The sequence below is a fragment of the Aquarana catesbeiana genome, linkage group LG02, assembly GCF_042186555.1.
Source record: "Aquarana catesbeiana isolate 2022-GZ linkage group LG02, ASM4218655v1, whole genome shotgun sequence".
In the NCBI taxonomy this organism is placed as follows: domain Eukaryota; kingdom Metazoa; phylum Chordata; class Amphibia; order Anura; family Ranidae; genus Aquarana; species Aquarana catesbeiana.
The window spans coordinates 329,789,418-329,812,225 of record NC_133325.1 but is presented as its reverse complement, the minus strand read 5'-3'; the positions used below and the strand labels follow the sequence as shown (position 1 = coordinate 329,812,225).

The window sequence follows — 22,808 nt, the reverse complement described above, 5'->3', positions numbered from 1 at the left end:
CAGGGAGACTCTAACAAAGACTATTAAAATTAAAAAGGGCTTACTAATGGCCATGGTCTATCCCATCCATCAAATCTGTCCATTATGGTCTGGTCAAAAGATCATATTGAGCACTTGCATTTTACACCAACCTGTTCTGAAATGTATCCCCATATCTTTTCTAAACAGGAAGACCTAACAGAATTTATAATAACTCCCATCTTGATCTAAAACAGTTTTGTAAGCACTTCCAGAAGCTGATTTAAAGGAGAAGTACAGCCAAAGCTTGTTTGGCTGTACTTCTCCTGTGGATCACAGGCGTGTACTTCATTCTGCACTCCTGTGACCCGTTTTCAGCAGATAGTGGGCTGAAGCTGATGTCACAGAGCTGGTCCAGGGTTGGGCAAGATTGCAACAATGGAGTCGGGATCTGCCCACATGCCTGGAGCAGCACCCGGTTCAGCATCTCAGCAAGCCACTGAGAGCCTGAGCCGAATGCTCCAGCCCCCTCGACAGCCCAGCACTCCAGGGAGTGCGGGGGCAGAGCAGAGAGCTACTGACTTGCAGACAGCAGCTCTCTACTCAGGGAGCTGTGAGAACCCAGCGATCGGGTTGGAGGTGCTAGGGGACAGATGTAGCATCGGATTGATGCTGCATCCACCTAGGTAAGTATGAATCTTAAAAAAAAAAAAACCCATACATCTCTTTTAATCACTTAAGGAGTGTCTCCTTACACTGTGCACTTCCCCACCCTTTTCAAAGTTAAGAGCCCTTTCACACTGAGGCAGTTTTCAGGCATTTTAGCGCTAAAAATACCACCTGTAAATCACCTGAAAACTGCCTTCCATGCCGCCGGAGAGTGCTTTGACACTGGGGAGGTGAGCTTGCTGGACGTAAGAAAATGTCCTGCAAGCAGCATATTTGGAGCGCTTTGGGAGCACTGTATACAGCGCTCCCAAAAAGCCCCGACCATTAAAATGAATGGGCGGCACTTCCGAAGCGCCTGAAAAGCACTTCAGAAGCACCACAACACGGGCGTTTTTAACCCCTTCTTTGGGGCTAAAAGCGCCCCGCTAGCGGCCGTAAAGCACTGCTTAAACAGCGGTAAAGCGCCACTAAAATGAGCGGTGCTTTACCACTAACACACGGGCGGCCCCAGTGTAATAGGGGTCTAACAGACTGGCTTCAGACCACATTGTCCACTGTTAACTCTTTCCTGCGAACACTAGAAGTTCAAGGAAGCAGCACTGACAGAGTGGGAGCGAGCAGAATTGAAAGTTGAAAACTGCCAGTGCTGGAGTAAGACTTTTAATAAATAGTTCACTGGGGAATGTGTATTTTATTGTGCTAAAAATGCAGGGTTTTTAATACTACTTTAACCATTTAAGCTTTAAAATATGTAAAGGGAAAATAAATATTAAGATGTTACAGATTCTTAACCTTACTTATAAAAATGACCATTATCTCACTGGTTGCTATCACCTTTTTTATTCACAAAGCTTTTTATTCCTTTTTATTTGACTGGAGCAGAAGCAATTGATATTTATTCCCAATGTATGAAATACTTTTTTCTGTTTTGAAAGTCATGAGTTTGTGTATTTCTTCATGTTCCATTGCTGCAGATAAATAATACATGCCGTAGCTGTATCGGAAATAAGTGGCTACTTTTTTCTGCATAAATGTTCATTAAAATATTTATTGTCTACACCATCTGGAAAATCAGGAGTGCGTTTTATTATAAATTTGTCATTTTTATCTGTATCCTTGTCAATTGGATCTCTATATACTTCAGATTTGATCCATAATTAAATGTTTCTTTCTCACCTTAAAACCATGATAGAAAAGTGTCAATTTAATCCTGGCATTCTTACCAAATCTGTTATTAATTTAGGTGACCAGCCATGCTAATTGTTTTAACCTTCAGTTTTTATGCCCTTGGTTCACCTCATTAAATTTTAGATGAACCTTCTCTTCTCCAGCTGTCAATAGTTTATTTAGCTTTGCTACCTGAACACTGTACTACAGTGTTCTTGGCACTGCTGATCTGCAAAACTTTTTTTCTACCCTTAGCACAATTATAAAAAATGGGGTCACTGACAAAACAGAAAAAGTGCATTGCAGCACAATTGTATAGAAGTAAATGTTATAATGGTTATTTTTCTCTCTAAGTGCATTATGTTCAATTTTCTACCAGTTTTCTTTTTGATAATCTTAGCATATATTTATTAATCCGTTGTTATCTATTTATAGCACTATTTATGCTCTAACTTTCATACAAAATAACCCGTGAGAATAGAGGAACTTTGGGCTAATATTAATATTTGATTGCCAAATGCCAATATACAGTATAGTTCATTTTTCTAATCTAAAAGTAGGCATAAACTACAGAGGGGTCTTGTAATGCCAATTACCATTGCTGTACTATTGTACTTACCCTATTATGAAGCTACAAGGTGTGGTTTTATTGCAAATATCCACCTTAAAGCTGAACTCCAGCCAAACAGGAAAATGCACAGATTAATAACATATATAGGAGCTGTTTTATCTGCCAATTGATTTCTTTTTATATTTATTCAGTTCTGAGATTTATTCAGCTCTGCAACACAGCACATCCCTGTCTGGCATAGCAGACTATCTAATTTTTCTCTGCTCAGAAACAGTTACAGCTCTTATCCCTTGTCAGGTCTGTGACTGGACAGTGAAAGGAAAAACAGCATATCTCTTATCTCCCTGTAATGCCGCGTAAACACTAGCTGTCTTTTCGACCGGACTGGTCCGGCGGACAATTCGACAATGTGTGGGCTTCATCGGACCTGCAGCTGACTTTTTTGGTCGAAACTCTGACGGACTTTAGATTTGGAACATGTTTCAAATCTTTACGTCGGACCTCCGCCAAACCCAGTTCCTATCGAAAAGTCCACTCGTCTGTACGCTAGTCCGACAGATGAAAACCGACACTAGGGCAACTATTGGCTACCGGCTATCAACTTCCTTATTTTAGTCCGGTCGTACGTCATCACGTACGAATCCATCGGACTTTGGTGTGATCGTGTGTAGGCAAGTCCGTTTGTTTGGAAAGTCCGTCGGAAGTCCGCCGAAAGTCCATCGGATAGACCGTTGAACCGGTCCGGTGAAAAAGTCTGGTCGTGTGTACGCTGCATAACTCTGCTCTCTCCTCCTATTAGTATGCACCTTGCACTGCAGCACAACTGATTGTCTTCCTGTATTGTTTCTCCTTCCCATAATCTGACCTCTGATGTACAGGGACCTCAAATGTTGATACCAAGTTAAATTGTGGTACTTACTCTGCTTGCATTTAAAAAATATATTTAACAAAGTGTTAATGGACACATAGCTGGATTAAATTATGCTTTTTTGTTGGCCTGGAGTTCAGCTTGCTAGGGGCCCCTACAGCACACGTATAACAATTCCTTAGATGCATCACCCAACCTTAAATACATGTATTAACCTGTGCCACAACATATTTAATTATTCATATGCCACACAATTATTTCCCTGACATTGTCCATACTAATATACCTATCTATAAAACTTTCAAGAACCCTAGTTAGGTGAAAATGAGTAAATACAATGAGCAGTGAAGGAGGAGTCCAGCATATAGCCCTATGGTGCAACTTGAAGGGCTCTTTTATTCTCTGGAATCTCTGTGCAACAGGCAGTATATCAACATTTGTATAGTGCTCTAAGTATACCATGGGCTGCCCCCACGATTTGTATCCAGTGAGAGCAAGAGTTGTCTGAAATTTCAGCATATAAAGCCATTCATTAGGTAGAGTATGTATCTCTTTATATGTGTATTAAGGAAGTTCCTATTATTCACTGTATGAGTTGATTATGTAGATAAAGGCGATTAATCAGGCCCTAATGCTCTAATTGAATTAGTTCAATAAGATTGGACCATATACTCAAAATCAATCAAAAACAAGTTTGGAATAGCATATTAAGAACCAATCAACCCATTCCTATCCTATGTAATTTACTTCAGTGTGATGAACTGTAATCTACAAAAAAAAAAAGTTATTAAAAATGTATTTATATAATGTACATGTACCCTAGTACTTTATTTTTGGAACAAATTAAGCAATAAGCATTTTTAACTGTCATTTCTATGTACAATTATATATTTGGGTTAAAATGGCTAGAATTTGTAAAATTCTGTCTGTTTTTACTAAACATTGCTTTCAAGTTTGTCCTGATTTTTTTCTAAAAATCATATATCACTCCTTACCCCCAAAAATTAATAAAATTAACAATTGATTAAGGAAACAGAATGAAAAGATTGTTCGATGTGTCACACACTTAATGGTTATATCAGTCTATCTACATTCCTACAATCAGATTTCATGTCCAGACTGATCAGACTAATTTTGATAAAATTGATTGGTTTTGCTTAAAATTGATCTACAACATAGTATGTGTATTTTTGATTTTTTGAATTTATAGATTAGATCATATCATCCAATTATATAAATACTGTTATGCGTATGGCCACCATAAGGACAGCATAAAATGAGGCGCTTCCTTTACCTCTTGACCTCTGCTACTTTGAAAACAGAACAATGATTTAGAATGTACATAAATACAGTAGAAAATGCTCACAAACTGCTTGTATTTGGTTAATGTAATGATTTTAAATACGTTTTAGTTTAGTTTTATGTTTGTAAATTGTCGTTATATAACTGCTCTTTTACATTCTATATACAATCTTTGTTTTACATATAAACATTTAATACGTGACAAAGAATTCCTGGAGCTAAAGATACAGCAAAGCAGGTGTTGCTTGCTTTGAGGCTGTGGTTTGTCTGACATAAAACTTCAGACTAAAGCCTGGTACAAACTATGAGTTTTTTTTCCGTTCAACCCAGTGGGTTAAACAAAAAAAAACTGTCAGCAGCTCCAGTTGGAGCCACTGTATTAACGATCCAACATTAGTACAGCAATCTCACCCGCTGAGCTGTTCTGTGCTAACAGGGGGATGGCCTCGCCACCAGAACGCTCTGATCAGCACTCTCAGCCGTTGGCTGCTGGTTTTCCAGCATGCTCATCAGACAGAAGCCGGCCAAATGGTTGGCTTCTGTTGGACCGCCTACCATACACACGGGCCAAATGTCGGCCGTTTTTTATTGAACCAGCCAATGTTGCCAGACATTCAGCCCCTGTGTATGGGGCTTAATTAGTCTGAAGAAATTGTCATGGTTTTGAGTGATTGTTGTTAATAATTCAATTATGTGTGTAAATTTAAGCTTGAGCTTTTGATTCCTTTAAAAAAAACCTACTTTTCATCAAGGAGGCAAGCTTAGAGGCTAGAAAATGTGAAAAGGAACCTAAGGCTGGCCGTAAATGTATTGATATTTGGCTAGTTCAGCATATCCCACAATTTAACCACTTCAATACCAGGCACTTAGACACCTTCCCGCCCAGGTCAATTTTCAGCTTTCAGCGCTGTCGCAATTTGAATGACAATTGCGCAGTCATGCTAAACTGTACTCAAACAATTTTTTTATCATTTTGTTCCCACAAATAGAGCTTTCTTTTGGTTGTATTTGATCACCTCTGCGGTTTTTATTTTTTGCGCAACAAATAAAAAATTTCGAAAAAAAAACAAGTTTTTCTTTGTTTCTGTTAAAATTTTTTGTAAATAAGTACGTTTTCTCCTTCAATGACGGGCACTGATATGGCTGCACCGACGGGCACTGATATGGCTGCACCGACGGGCACTGATATGGCGGCACCGACGGGCACTGATATGGCGGCACCAATGGGCACTGATATGGCGGCACTGACGGGCACTGATATGGCGGTACTGACGGGCACTGATACGGCAGCACCAATGAGGTGGCACTGATGAGGTGGCACTGATGGGCACTGATAGGTGGCACTGGTATGCGGCACCGATGGGCACTCATAGGCAGCACTGATGGGCACTCGTAGGTGGCATTGATGGGTACTTATGGGTGGCATTGATGTGTGGCACTGATGGGCAATGACAGGTGGCACCGATGGGTAATGACAGGTGGCACCGATGGGCAATGACAGGTGGTACCGATGGGCAATGACAGGTGGCACCGATGGGCAATGACAGGTGGCACTGATGAAACATATTGGGGATATTGCTGGGCAGATCTGGAACATAATGGTGCCAATCAGTGCCCCTTTGTGGGCACTGATTGTCACAGATTGGGCACATTGGGCACATGTGGATGGCCATGGGGTACATACCTGGCCATCCACATGTTGCCCCTTCCCTGGTGGTCCTAGTGGCGATCCCTGGTGGTCCAGTGTGGTGATCTGGGGGGGGCTGCGCTGATAAACAATCAGCGCAGACCCCCCTGTCAGGAGAACCGCCGATCGGCTCTCCTCTACTCGCGCCTGTCAGACGCGAGTGAGGAAAAGCCGATCAACAGCTCTTTCCATTGACAGCGTGATCAGCCGTGATTGGACACGGCTGATCACGTGGTAAAGAGCCTCCGCTGGAGGCTCTTTACCAAGATCGGTGGAGCGGTGTGTCAGGCTGACACACCGCTCCACCGATCGCCATGATGCGCGCCCCCGGGCGGCATGTTATCCTGCTGGACGTCATATGACGCCCAGTCAGGATAACAGAGCCACTTCCCGGACGTCAATCCGCTATAGGGCGGGCGGGAAGTGGTTAAACTAACTTGTGGAATTTCTGACTGGCTGACAGACAACACATTTCAATAAAGAAGTTTAACCACTTGCCGACCACAATAGATATATATATATACGTTGTGGTCTGCAAGTTGTTTACTGGAATTATGGCTAAAGATATCAGCCATATCCCCTGTACTGTTTTTTTAAGCAGCTGGCCAGCTCACTCAGGAAACTGGTCAGAGTGGTTCATGAGCCGCTGAATCGGTTTCTGAAGCGGCAGTGTTTCTCGGGCTTACCATTTCCGCCGGTTTGCCCGAGAAATGATCTGGCAGTGCGGCCAGCTGTTCCCATAAGCAATCGACTCTATGGCCTTGGAGGACCAGAACAACGTCGTGGACTTCTGGTCCAGGATGAAAGAAATATATATATAATATATATATTTATTCATAGGAAGGCCTGTATACTGGCCTGAAATTATGGGAGGAGCCCGGAGGGTATTTAACCAGACCACCCACGATGGTCTGTGTTGGTTCCAGTGCGCGGTATCACGTCACCAGGCTGACTTTCCTAAAACTCACCACATGTTTGTGAGTTCCTACTCTCGAGATCCAGCGTGTCGCAGTTCCCTGTTCGCAGTTCCCGACCGTTACACTCGCTGTCGCAGGTAGGAGCTATTGTTACCATTTATAGAATCGAATCGTCATGTTATCCGTACGGAGTCACTTACGGATCAAGTCGCATTAGCGGTGCACGGTCCCGAAACCACCAACTTTCACCGACCGATCCGAGTCCGGTCGCATACCGGCTCAACGATTCGGATCCTCAGCATTACAACTCCACCAACCAATCCGAGTCCAGTCATAGTACCGGCTCAACAATTCGGATCCCTGCCAATACAACTTTCACCGACCGATCTGAGTCCAGTCGCATACCGGCTCAATGATTCGGATCCTCGGCATTACAACTCCACCAACCAATCCGAGAGCAGTCGTAGTACCGGCTCAATGATTCGGATCCTTGCCAATACAACTTTCACCGACCGATCCGAGTCCAGTTGCATACCGGTTCAATGATTCGGATCCTCGGCATTACAACCCCACCAACCAATCCGAGTCCAGTCGTAGCACCGGCTCAACGATTCGGATCCTTGCCAATACAACTTTCACCGACCGATCCGAGTCCATTCGCATACCGGCTCAATGATTCGGATCCTTGGCATTACAACCCCACCAACCAATCTGAGTCCAGTCGTAGCACCGGCTCAATGATTCGGATCCTTGCCAATACAACTTTCACCGACCGATCCAAGTCCAGTCGCATACCGGCTCAATGATTCGGATCCTCTGCATTTACAACCCCAGCAACCAATCCGAGTCCAGTCGTAGCATCGGCTCAATGATTCGGATCCTTGCCAATACAACTTTCACCGAACGATCCGAGTCCAGTCGCAACACCGGCTCAATGATTCGGATCCTCAGCAATACAACTCCACCAACTAATCCGAATCCAGTCGTATCACCGGCTCAACGATTCGGATCCCTCACAAACAATACCATAAACACACACAACTCACACCATCTATTTCGTACCAATGCTGCGCAGGTTATTCCTACATAATCAAATTTCCGCTAAAACTTTCTTTCGCCTTTCAAAGGCTGCTTACTTGCAATCGCTTCAAACATTTTACGAAATGGCTCTAAACAGCCACTCATCTCCAGTAGCAACACGGCTACTCATAGATTTCTCTATCACTTTCCCCTTTTCAGGTCAGTAGAGTTCTCCAGTTGATCCATCCTGCACCAGGTGTGGACAGTATCTTCCTCAGGTAAAAAAAAAAACTTTGTTGAGGGCTTGCATCTCTTCACCAGGGGGCCAACTTCTGCCCCAAACAGCTCTTTAAGCACTCCCTCTCAAAAAAAAAAAAAAATCTTCCTATGTCACCCCTACTACAGGTTCCCGGGCGACCCAGGTCTCGACCCCAAACCTAGACTCCACAACTAGGGCTTCAAATCAGGTGCGTAATTCAAAGGGATTCCCCTTTGCTTTTCTAAAAAACACACCTTTCACAACATATTTACTTCTCATACACAATTTGATTCATTCCGAGGCGTTAGCAACTGTCACATACTTCTGTGCACTTCACCACGCAGACAAGGTCGCCTAACGTCCAGCTTGCTGGCAGTGCAAGCGTTAGCAGACCGAACATACGTCAATAAACTACAGATCGCAACATTCCTACTTAGAACACCAGACTTCAGATACCCACCCCAGTCCACCCTGGGGGCTCTGGTTCATTAGTCTGTGCCGAGCACAGGCGACACCCGAGCTATTAGTTACCTAGCCAGTCACCTCCTAGCTCACCTCGGTTGTCACGCATTCTTTTGAGTTTTCTAAAGTCACACTCAACAGCACTCGTACGCAAACTAGCTGTCGCTACGGCTGTCCCTCCCTCTCCTATCCTTTATTTTTCTTCTACCTTCCATCTCATCTACCCAAAAATCTATCCCCTCCTACCTTAATAAACTTATCTAAAACATATGCATTTCCCCCCTATCTTAGCTGACGCCATATAGCAGGCTGACAGCAATGACTTCACCCCCACTCCGCCATCACCTGGGGAAGGCTCAGCAAACGACGGCTTACAGTCTCTCAGAGCTTGGACCATCCCCAAGCTTACAGCAGAACTACGGCACAGGAGTATTCCCTACCCTGTGACTGCTAGGAAAGCTGAGCTCTGTAGGTTGCTGTTTCCTCCGCCAGTGGCAGCCCAACCAGGCACCCAGGCGTCACTGCAGTCAATTTCCTCAGCGATTACTCAGCTACACTCCTTGGTGACCACACTGTTGGCAGCAGTCACCGACGTCCAGGCAAGAGTGGGAACCCTGGAGGTACATCAAACTGCACCCCCACCATCTACAGTAACCACCGTCACCCCCATGCCTCTCCTGCACCTACGTCTTCCCCACACATCTTGTCCTAGCAGGCATCAGGAAGGACATCATGGATGGGAAGGAGGTTAACTTCGCATCCCTCCTCATCGCAGTACATGACTTGGCTGAAAACAAGTCCTATTTATGGGGCAACGTTTCCGTCGTCCTGAAGGCTAAAGACCATAGGCTTACCCACAAACTCAACATTGCAGAGTTTGTGCTGGCCTTTGGGATGTTCAGAGACGTACTATGCACGGTCAACCCCAACAGGAGGGAAGAGATGGATCTATACTTACATGCAGTAGTGGATCTAGGTTATAAATATGGAGGATGCTCATTTTCTGACTATCACAGGTCATTTTTAGCTAAAGCAGCAGCCAGACTCGCCCAGTTCCAGGCAACTACCAACTGGAGCACCATCGATACAGAGCTGTTCTGTCGCCATTTCGCTGGCTTACGTTCCCCAATCTGTACTAACTGCCAGTCGTCTACCTATATGGCTAACTGGTGCTCCGAGTCAGGTGGCAGACGCCCTCCCAACTTTCCCTCCTTTCCAGATTAGGATGACCCGTCCGTGCACTAGGGGGAGCAGCCATATGCAATAATTTCAACTTCGGGGGTTGTAACTTCTCTCACTGCAAACTCCTTCATATCTGCCTCACATGCCGCAAAGCTCGCCTCAGGTACACCTGCGGTATCAGACAGCTTAAATCTGCATGACTAGGCCGAGTGCACGTCGGATGGCTCGGGTGTTACCTCTCCTCACACCCAACACCTTCACTGGCAGCCTTCTTCATCCAGGGATTCACGACAGGCTTTCACACCGGACTAATCACACTCCCCAACACAACTCACGAGTGCAAGAACTTGCTTTCAGCCGCTACCGACGAGGAAGCCATCACCACCCTGCTGCAAACAGAACTAGACCGGGGGTACATGATCGGTCCCTTTACACAATCACCTTTCTTTGTATGGAGAGTCAGCCCTATCGGGCTTGTGAAGGGCAAGTTTTCAAATAAACTTCATTTAGTCTATGATTTGTCCACGCCTCATTGTTTCCACATACCCAGTTTAAATTCCCTCATACCTTCAGAAGAGTTTTCACTTAAATATTCATCTGTAGACTCGGCTATTCAATCTATCATTTATACAGGAGTAGGCGCTTGGCTGTCTAAAGCAGACATCTCGGACGCATTCAAGCTGTTTCCAATCGAGCTGTACCTATGGCGATGTCACGGAATTAAGTGGAAAGGCTCATACTATTTCGCCACCAAATTAATTTTCGGCTCCAAAAGCAGCCTGTGGCTATTTGACACTTTTGCTCAGTCCCTTTCCTGGATTCTGTCACAACACGCCTCCTGTCAGAAAGTAATTCACTACTTAGACGACTTCCTACTCATAGAGAAACCTAGCTAGCCCCCAGTTTATCTAAACAGCCTAAGAGAAATCTTCCACAATCCTAACGTGCCTATAGCAGAAAATAAAGTGGAAGGCCCGGCACAGATCGTCACCTTCTTGGGTGTCATACTCAACACTCGCACCATGCAGGCCTGCCTCCCAACAAGTTGACCCGCATTAGGACAGTCATCCACACTTTCACTAGTACTCAAGGCTGCACAAAAAAGCAACTACAATCCCTCCTTGGCATGCTTAACTCTGTCATAAGGATCATCCCTCAAGGGCGATCCTTTGTCTCACGCCTCCTGGTGTTTCTCTCCCAGGTACAAAACCCTGACCAAATCTGTAAACTAGACGAGGCAGCGGTAGCTGACCTGGCCATGTGAGACGATTTTCTAACAAATTGGAATGGCATTTAGATGTTTATTCTGTCAGCATCTCCCACTTCACCCCAGATAATCAAGGACGCCGCAGCCTCCACAGGCTTTGCAGCTATTTTTGGTCATCACTGGTTTGCAGCCCCATGGCTGCCAGAAATACTCTCAATCCCCGGGTTCAGTCAATCCTCCTCGTTGTTTGAGATCTACCCCATTGTTGCAGCAGCCCAAGTCTGGGGCAACAACTGGGCGGGACAAACAGTGACATTTTCCACAGATAATCAAGCCACAGCCAGTATTATAAATAAAGGTCGGTCCAAGTCCTTGGCCATCATGTCCTTCCTACGCAGGCTGGTTCAACTCACACTCAAGCACCAATTTAACGTCCTCTGTGTCCACAACCCAGGCAAATGCAACACCTCGGCCGACGCTCTATCTCATCTTAACTTCGCAACGTTCTTTTCGCAGGCACCTGGAGCCAACCCGACCATGTCTGCTATCCCACATTAGTCGCAGCTAACCCTGGATTGAAGCGACATCTTCACGACGCCACTAGTCTAATTAACCAGTCACTATCTCACAACACCCTGAAAGCCTACCATACTGCCTGGAAGATCTATCACAGGTTTCTAGCCGCTAACCCCGGGGCAATACCAGGAGATCTCCATCACACCCTGGCCTTCATATTGTACTGCCACACTCAGCTGGCATTATCGTACAATACCATTAGACTCTACTTAGCTGGCATCCAGCATTTCCCCTCCTTACAAGATCCTACCAAACCATCTTTGTTCGCTGCCCATGCGGTCAACGCCATCCTACGAGGTGTCCACAAACAACAGCCCCAAGTCAGCGGTAAACGCTTACCAGTCACCAGTGCCATGTTTCAAGATATGTCCACTATCCTTTCACGTTCCCCTTTCGGCTTATTACCCAGCTTGGTCATCCAAGCAGACATCTACCTGGCATTCTAGGGCTTTCTACGGCCCAGCGAATTCACAGTCACCGGCCCCAGTAGTAGGATGTTACGTAGACGCCACCTCACACGTCACCACAGTCACTTCACATTGCACCTCGCGGTGTCTAAAACGCAACAGTCCGGTTCGGGGGTTGACATCAAGCTCTTCAGAACTCACAACGCCTGGTGCCCCATAGCCATCCTAGAGCAGTTATTAGCCCATCTGTCTGATCTCTCGCAGGACAGCCCATTGCTACCATTCCCGATTAGCCCTCTAAGTACCAACCAGTTCACTACTCACGTCAGGATCCTTCTGCGCAACTTAAGCCTTGATCCCAACCATTTTTCTGGACATTCTTTATGCATTGGAGCAGCATCAGCAGCCTCACGAAACATGGTCATGGACCACATGATCAGGAAAATGGGTAGGTGGAAATCCACCTGCTTCGCTCGATACATTCCCAATCCACAAGCAGAAATGTCACGAGCCTTTAGCAAGCTTGCCTTGTAGTATGTCATTAAACGTAAACAACAACAAAAAAAGAGAGAGAGGAAATGGGACTTTATATGAGGCAAGTCATTGGATTGTTCAGTTTATTAAGAAATAGCAGATTACATTAAGGAAAGTATCAATCTGTAATACAGGACACAATCCAGTGTAATACATTTGCATAAACATAAATATAAAACAATTGTACAGAAGAAAGTACAGAATAATAAATAAACATCTTAATTACAAAAGGACACTCATCCATTCATAAAAGTTCAATGAACATGATCGATTTTACATGGTAGACCAAAATTGTTTAAAGCATCAGTTTGATATAACTCGACGCACGTTTCATGGCTCTTGCCAATCATCAGAAGTAAGATGCTCTGAAAGTAAATCAGTAATGTTTATAAGTAGGGATATCCTTTAAATGGAGAAACAATCTCTCAAAAATAAAGGTGTGTAACTTACAGTGCGGCCAAATGGTGCTCACGTGCCGAAACAAACGCATACATAAGTCACGTATATGTAAACAGTATTCAAACCACACGTGAGGTATAACCACGGATGATGGAGCAAGAGCAATAATTCTAGTGCTAGGCCTCCTGTAACTCTAAACAGGTAACCTGTAAAGGCGTTTAAAGCGTCGCCTATGGATATTTTTAAGTACCATAGTTTGTCACCATTCCATGAGCATGCATAATTTTAAAGCGTTACATGTCGCTGTCGCACTTTGAATGACAATTGCGTGGTCATGTTACACTGTATGCATATGAAATTTTTAGCATTTTTTTCACACAAATAGATCCTTCTTTTGGTGGTATTTAACCACTACTGGGGTTTTTATTTTTTGCTATGCAAACAAAAAAAGACCAAAAAAAAAAAACAGTTTTCATAGTTTGTTATAAAATTTTGCAAACAGGTATTTTTCCTTCTTCATTTATGTGCGCTGATGAGGCTGTACTGATGGGCATTGATAGGCACCGATAGGCTGCACTGATGGGCACGGATAAGGAAACACTGATGGGTGGCACTGGTGGGCACTGATAGGTGGCACTAATAAGTGGCACTGATGGGCACTTATGGGTGGCACTGAAGTGCACTGATAGGTGGCACTGAAGGGCACTGATAGTAAGCACTGATAGGTGGCACTGATGGGCACTGATGTGTGGCACTGATAGGCACTGGTAGGTGACACTGATAGGTAGAACTGATAATGAGGCACTTATGGGCACTGTTTGGCAGCACTGATTGGCACTGATAGGTGGCACTGGTGAACTTTATTAGGTGGCACTGGTGGGCACTGGTAGGTGGCACTGGTGGTCACTGATTTGCATTGGTAGGTGGCACTGGTGGGCACTGACAGGTGGCACTGGTAGGCACAGATGAGGCGGCGGCAGAGGTTCTCTGTGTTTGAGACTGATATCCCTCTGACAGAAGCCAGTGATCGGGTTTTTTTCTCCTCACACTGTTTGCGGAAAAAGGGAAAAAAATAGCCAATTACTGGGTCTGTTTACATCACGTGATCAGCCGTCATTGGCTGACAACTGATCACATGGTAAGGGGTCGGGATCGGCCCTTTACTCTGATCTATGATCAGCTGAGTGTCATTGACATGGACGCCCTCCCGGCAATTTAGGCCCACGCTGTAGCCGTCTTTCGGCAATAGCGTGGACGTGAAGAGGTTAGCCCCTTCAGATCCGCGCTATAGCCGAATGACGGCTACAGTGCGGACCTACTTTGCCGGGAGCCCACAAATAAACGTCCTCCCCTTTGCATGCTCCCCACGCCCACTGTGATCACCGATTTATTGAGACTCAGGTGATCCCAGCCCCTTACCACGTGATCAGCTGTCAGACAATGACAGCTGATCACATGATGTAAACAGAAGATCGGTAATCTTTTTTTTTTCTCCTCGCACTGACAGCGCAAGGAGAAAAAAAAGCTGATCACCGGCTTCTGTGCAAGGGACATCGGTCCCGAAGAGGAAGAGGCAAAGCAAATATAATTTTTCAATACAGTTGAGCAATTGTTAAAATGTAAATGCCAATTTAGCCTTTTGAGTATAGCCAAAGAACATACAGAAATTGTCTATAATTTACATTTCACTAGAAAGAGCAGTCATAGAATGATGGAACCACAAAAGGTGAAGAAATCTACATCTGCAAATGTTCAATTACCTTTAAGCATTACACAGTGACTAAAACCTGAATATATTTCTCCACATCACTGTTTCTGTTGTGGTATTGCTGGCTTTAGTGTACCAGTAACAGTAAATCTCAATAGAAGAAGAAACTGATTTTTCAGTAATAAAAGAAATATTGTCACACTAGATCCAATACAAGTGTGCCTGTGCCAACTCAGCTATTAAAATCAGACTTTACAAAGGGATTTTATTCAAGGAAATAATATTCTTACTTCATTATTAATTTTCCATAATTTAGCATTTTTTTTATGTATTTCCCCATTGCTGTAAGCTAAGGAAAAGAACATGATTCATCTATTCATTTTAAAGTTTTTTTTTTAAATGTCACCTGTGCTAAAATCAAAAATCATCCATTCGTTTATCCTAAACAGAGTTTCCAACCCCAATACATCTTTCTGGCCACCTTCCAGAGTTGCTGGCAGATGCTACTGCAGTGGCTGCTAGTGTCATTATGTAGATGTGTGGCTACCTGCATGCTAGAGTAAAGCCTAAAGTAAAGTATCAGCTGGTTCAATAGGAACCGGCCAACATTCAGGCCGTGTGTATGGCAGCCAGTCCGACAAAAGCCAGCTGATCGGTTGGCTTATTTTGAAGGCTCATGACCGAAAAATGTCTGTCAACTGGCTCCCAATCAGTGCTCTCAGCTAATGGCTGAGAGCACTGACCAGAGTGTTCTGTCAGAACACAAAAGCACAGCAGGGGAGATTGCTGTACTAACACCGGATTATTAGTACAGCAGCTCAGACCTGAGCTGTCAGGTTTTTCTTTTTTGTTCAACCCACCGGGTTGAATGAAAAAAAACTAGTGGTGTGTACGAGGCTTAAGGATGAGACAATATGAAAGGGTTCAGGAGGTGCAAGGGGGAACAATAGAGATGGAGTACTTAGCTTAGTGCCATTCACAGGGAACTGGGAATGAATTGAAGGTGGGGGTGGAGGATTTCAGAAAGTGACAGCATTTGTTTTATAACACAGTACAAAAAAAAAAGCACCAAGTTGGCAGATTCAAAAATACACTACCGAACCTTCAAATTAGACAGGAGACAGTGTTACTAAAACCCCAGATTTTAAAACTCCAGGCTAAACAAATATTGTATAAATGCAAGAGGCATGTGTATTCTTACTTAAATGCTGGTGTTTTTGTGTACTTCTTGCAGATCTTTGCTGTAATTAAGCATGAAACAACTCCTGCACTTTCCTTCAGAGCAGGAGTTAACTGTAGTAAAGTAGTTTTTTTGCAGACAGCATGTATTGAGTGGACTTGCTGGGCCCCTCCAACACCTCTATGTGTAGTATAGCGATGAGGTCACCACTATCACCACTACTTGTACAAGCAAATAAGGTTGAAAATGTATTTTGTGCACACAAAGTGGACTTATATTCTTTGTGGCTATTGAGGAATATATTTCAATTAAAGTGTTTCTGCCTAGAGTTCAGCTTTAAAATGTATGCATTTTAATACTTTAGTTTTTAGTTTTGACTGTTGTGTATATTTAATTTAAAAAAAAAAAGTGGTTTACAGTAACAAATATAAAAATAGAAAATAAAGTTTTTCTTTAACCACTTCAGCCCCAGAAGGATTTAACCACTTCTTGACCAGGCAATTTTTTGCGTTATGGAACTGCGTTGCTTTAACTGACAATTGCACGGTCGTACGACGTTGTACCCAAAAAAAAATTTATGTCCTTTTTTTCCCACAAACATAGCTTTCCTTTGGTGGTATTTGATCACCTCTGTGGTTTTTATTTTTTGCACTATAAACAAAAAAAGAGCGACAATTTTGAAAAAAAAAAAACAATATTTTTTATTTTTTGCCATAACAAATATCCAAAAGAAATTAATTTAAAAAAAAATGTCTTCATCAGTTTAGACCAATATGTAGTCTTCTACATATTTTTGTTAAAAAAAAACGCAATAGGCGTATATTGATTGGTTTGCACAAAAGTTATAGCATCTACAAAATAGGGGATATATTTATGGCATTTTTATTATTCATTTTTTTTACTAATAATGGCAGTGATCATCGATTTTTAATGGGACTGCAACATTGCAGCAGACAGAGTGGACACTTTTGTCACATTTTTGGGGCCATTGACATTTATGCAGCGATCAGAGCTAAAAATAGCCACTGATTACTGTATAAATAATACTGGCAGGGAAGGGGTTAACACTAGGGGGCAATCAAGGGGTTAAGTGTTTCCTAGGAAGGTGTTTCTAACTGTGGGGGGAGTGGACTGACTGGGAGTAAAGAGAGATCGCTGTTCCTGATCACTAGGAACAACAGATCTCTCTCTACTTCCTGACAGAACGGAGATCTGTCTGTTTACGTTGAGAAATCCCCATTCTGGATCTCTGAGGAGCGATTGCGGTTTGCCGGCAGACATAGTGGCCGCCGGCCACATGCATCGGCTCTGGCATCATACCTCTGGTTCCGGTATCATGCCTCCGGTGGCACCCCCTGTAGCTCTTAAAGTGGCTGACGTACACCTATGGCAGTTTGCGCAGCCGTGCCAACCTGCCGCAGTATAATGACGGCAGCTGGTCGGCAAGCAGATGATTGCCATTTTTTCAGAACTAATGAAAGCTTAATATTACTGTATATCATGGCTTTTTGTAATGTGTAATTAATAAGCCAATGTAGTATATGTGGTAAGATCACAATGATAATAAGATTGTCCAGAAAGTCGTATTGGTGCATTATGAAAACCCATGGTTTTGTGTAACTAAAAGGCAGGCTTGATCTTCCCACTGGCTTGTATACAATTTTGGGGCAATTTTCAGTCATTTTGCCACGGCACCCCTGAACAAACCTCAAGGCACCCCAGGGTGCCTGGGAACACTGGTTAAAAAAGGCTGCTGTAGACAATGGATTCAGTATACACTCACCCATAGATTTCACTGGCTTTAAGCCCTCCATTACCAAGAGTGGAGTAAGGAGAAAGAAAATGGCTACCAAACATTTTGCAGCCATTCACTGTAAAGTACAATAGATTTTTTTCAATATAATGCAGTATATTTGAAGACATTAACATCAACTGCCAAATATGAATATCACTAAACTCTACTGCTGCAACTAACATTTTAAACCTATTAACCTCTATATAATGGTTAATGTTAAAGAATTGCCCCTGTATTTCACATTGAATAATCTAAAGAGATTTGACCAAAATTAGCTAACATTAAAAGTAAGAATACTGCTTTGCTTGGCAGTCTGACCTGGACTCATGGCACCATGACATTTCTTTCACTCACTTTAAGGGTCTGTTCTGCTCTGTCTGGTAGATTGCACGGAGAATGGTTTGGAATAATTTTCTTCATTCTTCAGTAGTTTGTCTTTCTCCTTTGGCATTTTATTTTACATTTCAGCAAGATGAACTATTTAGGTTTGCCCTTTTCATACTTGCCAGGTAATTTGTCGACAGCACCTGGTACATATAGCTACAGCCAGACTGCTGACAAGCAGTTAGCAAGAGTCAGCCAAGCATCAATCCTACACTGCATACTTTACGTAAAGAAGGCTGTCAATAACTATTGTTCTAAATATCACATAACTCACTAAAAATATTAGAATTTTTATACTTCTGGACACTTTATATATTCATTGTATTATATGCCTTTATGACTTATAGTATACCTATATTTTGGTTATGATATAGGGTCCTATAGGTATTTATAGTAAAGAAAGCTTCTATTAATGTAAAAATGTTATTACTTAAAAAGTTATTCATAGTTACAAAATTTTTTTAACAATAAATTTTTGTTCTTTTGGTCAGTCCCTTTACCACTGTTTTAGAAGTTCACTTCAAGTGTAACTTTAAAGAGCAATTAAGGTGAGCAAACTTTGCTCATGGTAATGTCCTTTGTTCAAGATCATACCCCCATATATGCATATTAGGCTTTTGCCCATGGCTTGGATATAAAGTAATGAATACAAATGCTCTGTGAATAAAGACTTTTTACACTGCAGATTCATATGATGTTTAATAATATAAGGCAAAATTCAATACCACCGAAATTAATGCCCCATGGATAGCATTTTTGCTAGTAAATGTGAAAACTTCCATCTATAATAATTGTAGATATATACAGTATCTCACAAAAGTGAGTGCACTCCTCACATTTTTGTAAATATTTTATTATATCTTTTCATGTGACAAAACTGAAGAAATTACACATTGCTAAAATGTAAAGTAGTGAGTGTACAGCTTGTATAACAGTGTAAATTTATTGTCCCCTCAAAATAAGTCAACACACAGCCATTAATGTCTACACCACTGGCAACAAAAGTGAGTACACCCCTAAGTGAAAATGTCCAAATTGGGCCCAAAGTGTCAACATTTTGTGTGGCCACCATTATTTTGCAGCACTGCCTTAACCCTCTTGGGCGTGTAGTTCACCAGAGCTTCACAGGTTGCCACTGGGGTCTTCTTCCACTCCTCCATGACAACATTACGGAGCTGGTGGATGTTAGAGACCTTGCGCTCCTCCACCTTCTATTTGAGGATGCCCCACAGATGCTCCATAGGGTTTAGGTCTGGAGACATGCTTGGCCAGTCCATCACCTTTACCCTCAGCTTCTTTAGCAAGGCAGTGGTCGTCTTGGAAGTGTGTTTGGGGTCAGGTTGGAATACTGCCCTACGGCCCAGTCTCCGAAGGGAGGGGATCATGTTTTGCTTCAGTATGTCACAGTACATGTTCGCATTCATGATTCCCTTAATGAACTGTAGCTCCCCAGTGCCGGCAGCACTAATGCAGCCCCAGACCATGACACTGCCACCAGCATGCTTGACTGTAGGCAAGACACACTTGTCTTCATACTCCTCATCTGGTTGCCGCCACACATGCTTGACACCATCTGAACCAAATAAGGTTACCTTGATCTCATCAGACCACAGGACATGGTACCAGTAATCCGTGTCCTTAGTCTGCTTGTCTTCAGCAAACTGTTTGCTGGTTTTCTTGTGTATCAACTTTAGAAGAGGATTCCTTCAGGGACAAGGCCATGCAGACCAATTTGATGCAGTGTGCGGCGTATGGTCTGAGCACTGACAGGCTGACCCCCCCACCCCTTCAACCTCTGCAGCAATGCTGGCAGCACTCATATGTCTATTTCCCAAAGACAAGCTCTGGATATGAAGCTGAGCATTTGCACTCAACTCCTTTGGTCGACCATGGTGAGGCCTGTTTTGAGTGGAATCTGTCCTGTTAAACCGCTGTATGGTCTTGGCCACTGTGCTGCAGTTCAGTTTCAGGGTCTCTGCAATCTTCTTATAGCCTAGGCCATCTTTATGTAGAGCATCAATTCTTTTTTTCAGATCCTCAGAGAGTTCTTTGTCATGAGGTGCCATGTTGAACTTCCAGTGACCAGTATGAGAGAGTAAGAACGATAACACCAAATTTAACACACCTGCTCCCCATTCACACCTGAGACCTCGTAACACCAAGTCACATGACACCGGAGGAGGGAAAATGGCTAATTGGGCCCAATTTGGACATTTTCGCTTAGGGGTGTATTCACTTTTGTTGTCAGAGGTTTAGACATTAATGGCTGTGTGTTGAGTTAGTTTGAGGGGACAGAAAATTTACACAAAGTGTCATTTCTTCAGTGTTGTCACATGAAAAGGTATAATAAAATATTTACAAAAATGTGAGGGATGTACTCACTTTTGTGAGATACTGTACATATACAATTATTATATATGGTGGTTTACAAATTAAGTTGTAATCTGTATTAATGTAAACTAAGATGTGCTGTAATTATTAAAAAAAAACAAATCAACATAATCCAAAAAAGAGTTTACAGTATATACAGTATATAAGGTATTGTAGGCTCTTTTTTGTATTGTTGGTTTTTGTGTTTTTGTTAAATAATTACAGTACATCTCAGTTTAGATTATTGATAATTAGGCTTTAGTGATTATGTTTTTTGTAACACTTGGTAATTAAAAAGTAACCCATGAGAAATAACGCTTTTGAAGCCTAGGCTGGTTACGCCAAAAATTGCCTATCATCTCATCTTGCTAAATAATGCAATGTGAACACAATTTAATTATGTTAACTTATCTTTGTCATGTTTAATGATATTCAGGCCGCAGCAATTAATTATTGGCTTTATGCCATGGTCAAAACACTGTATAGCACCACATGTTCTAAGGGCAGTGGCTTGTGCTATTATATGCTTCTGCAAATGCTTTTGTGGTTACATTTGTTCTTATTAATTTGTAATAAGTGACAAGTTATTATTAATTACTGATATTTAAATATTGTATCTCATATATTTTATATTGAAGATCTTTGTTAAAAATGTTTCGACTTTACCATGACACCATTGTTTATTTTACAGATTCAGTGGTAAAATATAGATTTTAAAAAACATAAAAAAAAGCTCATGAACTGGATACTAATTATAGGCAATATTTTTTGGAATAGTATTATAAAGAATTATCATAACATATTTATTTGTGGAAAAAATTGTGAATATTGTGACCGATTTACCAGCCCCCTTTTACCTAGAATACATGGAAAACCAAACAAAATTCTGGTGGTAATTAATTTGCATTTATTATTTAAAAAGACTACTAGAGGGAGACTCCACTCAATCCAGCTGGCTGACCTTCCACAGACAAATACAAATCTTACATGCAATCTGGTGCACTCTAATGCCCCATACACACGGTCGGATTTTCCGACGGAAAATGTGTGATAGGACCTTGTCGGAAATTCCGACCGTGTGTAGGCTCCATCACACATTTTCCATCGGATTTTCCGACACACAAAGTTTGAGAGCAGGCTATAAAATTTTCCGACAACAAAATCCGTTGTCGGAATTTCCAATCGTGTGTACACAAATCCGATGCACAAAGTGCCACGCATGCTCAGAATAAATAAAGAGATGAAAGCTATTGGCTACTGCCCCGTTTATAGTCCCGACGTACGTGTTTTACGTCACCGCGTTCAGAATGATTGGATTTTCCAACAACTTTATGTGACCGTGTGTATGCAAGACAAGTTTGAGCCAACATCCGTCAGAAAAATCCTAGGATTTTGTTGTCGGAATGTCCGATCAATGTCCGACCGGGTGTACGGGGCATAAGGGTTGAAGAGCAGTCTAGCACACACAATTCCTCCAGCTATTCTACAAGCTATAACTCTTGTGTTAATCATTCTTCCCACTGCCCATGCACACCCCCACACCAGACATACATCTCACAGTAGCTTGCCACCACCTTGCAGTTCATCAGCTGACTGGTTTGCTAGGCAACCATACACACAGATCTCCATCTGGCGAACCTGCTCATTTACAATCTTTAGCAAGGAACATAGACCGAGCACATAGACACTACAATACAAACATCTCTCTGGGGTTAAGAGTCCAAGCTTAGTAAACAGAAGAAATTTATAAATTTTACAATTTAATATCCCAAAAGTTGGCAGTGCATAAAATATACAGTATACAAAGGAAAAAGAATTACAAAAAATGTAGAAAAAAGACAAAAGGACATATACAATTTGGCTTTTGGCTATAAAAATAAAAGGGCTAAAAACTGGCTCTGTGTGAATCACACCATCCATATTTCCTGCTCCTCCATTTATTGAGATATGGGTTTGGGCTGGAATACCGTATCTTTATTTCCACTAAGTTAAACATCAATTTACAATCATACTACTTCTAAAAAGAAGAGAAAGAAGCGCCACTAAGTGTAGTATTAGGTACAATTTATTATGACGTCACAGGTCCCTGGATGCTGTGCCACGTGTTTCGGAGCATGTGCCATGCTGTGTATGAGCATGCGCACTCCTATGTCAAGCTAAAGATAGAATGGGGAGCCTGATATTTA

At 42.6% G+C, this 22,808-nt stretch overlaps 1 protein-coding gene across 2 annotated transcripts in view; it reads left to right on the top strand.

Moving 5' to 3' along the window:
• DMD (dystrophin) overlaps positions 1-22,808 on the top strand; it is a 3,507,873-nt gene that overhangs the window by 2,869,045 nt on the left and 616,020 nt on the right. The gene's annotated exons all lie outside the window — the stretch shown is intronic.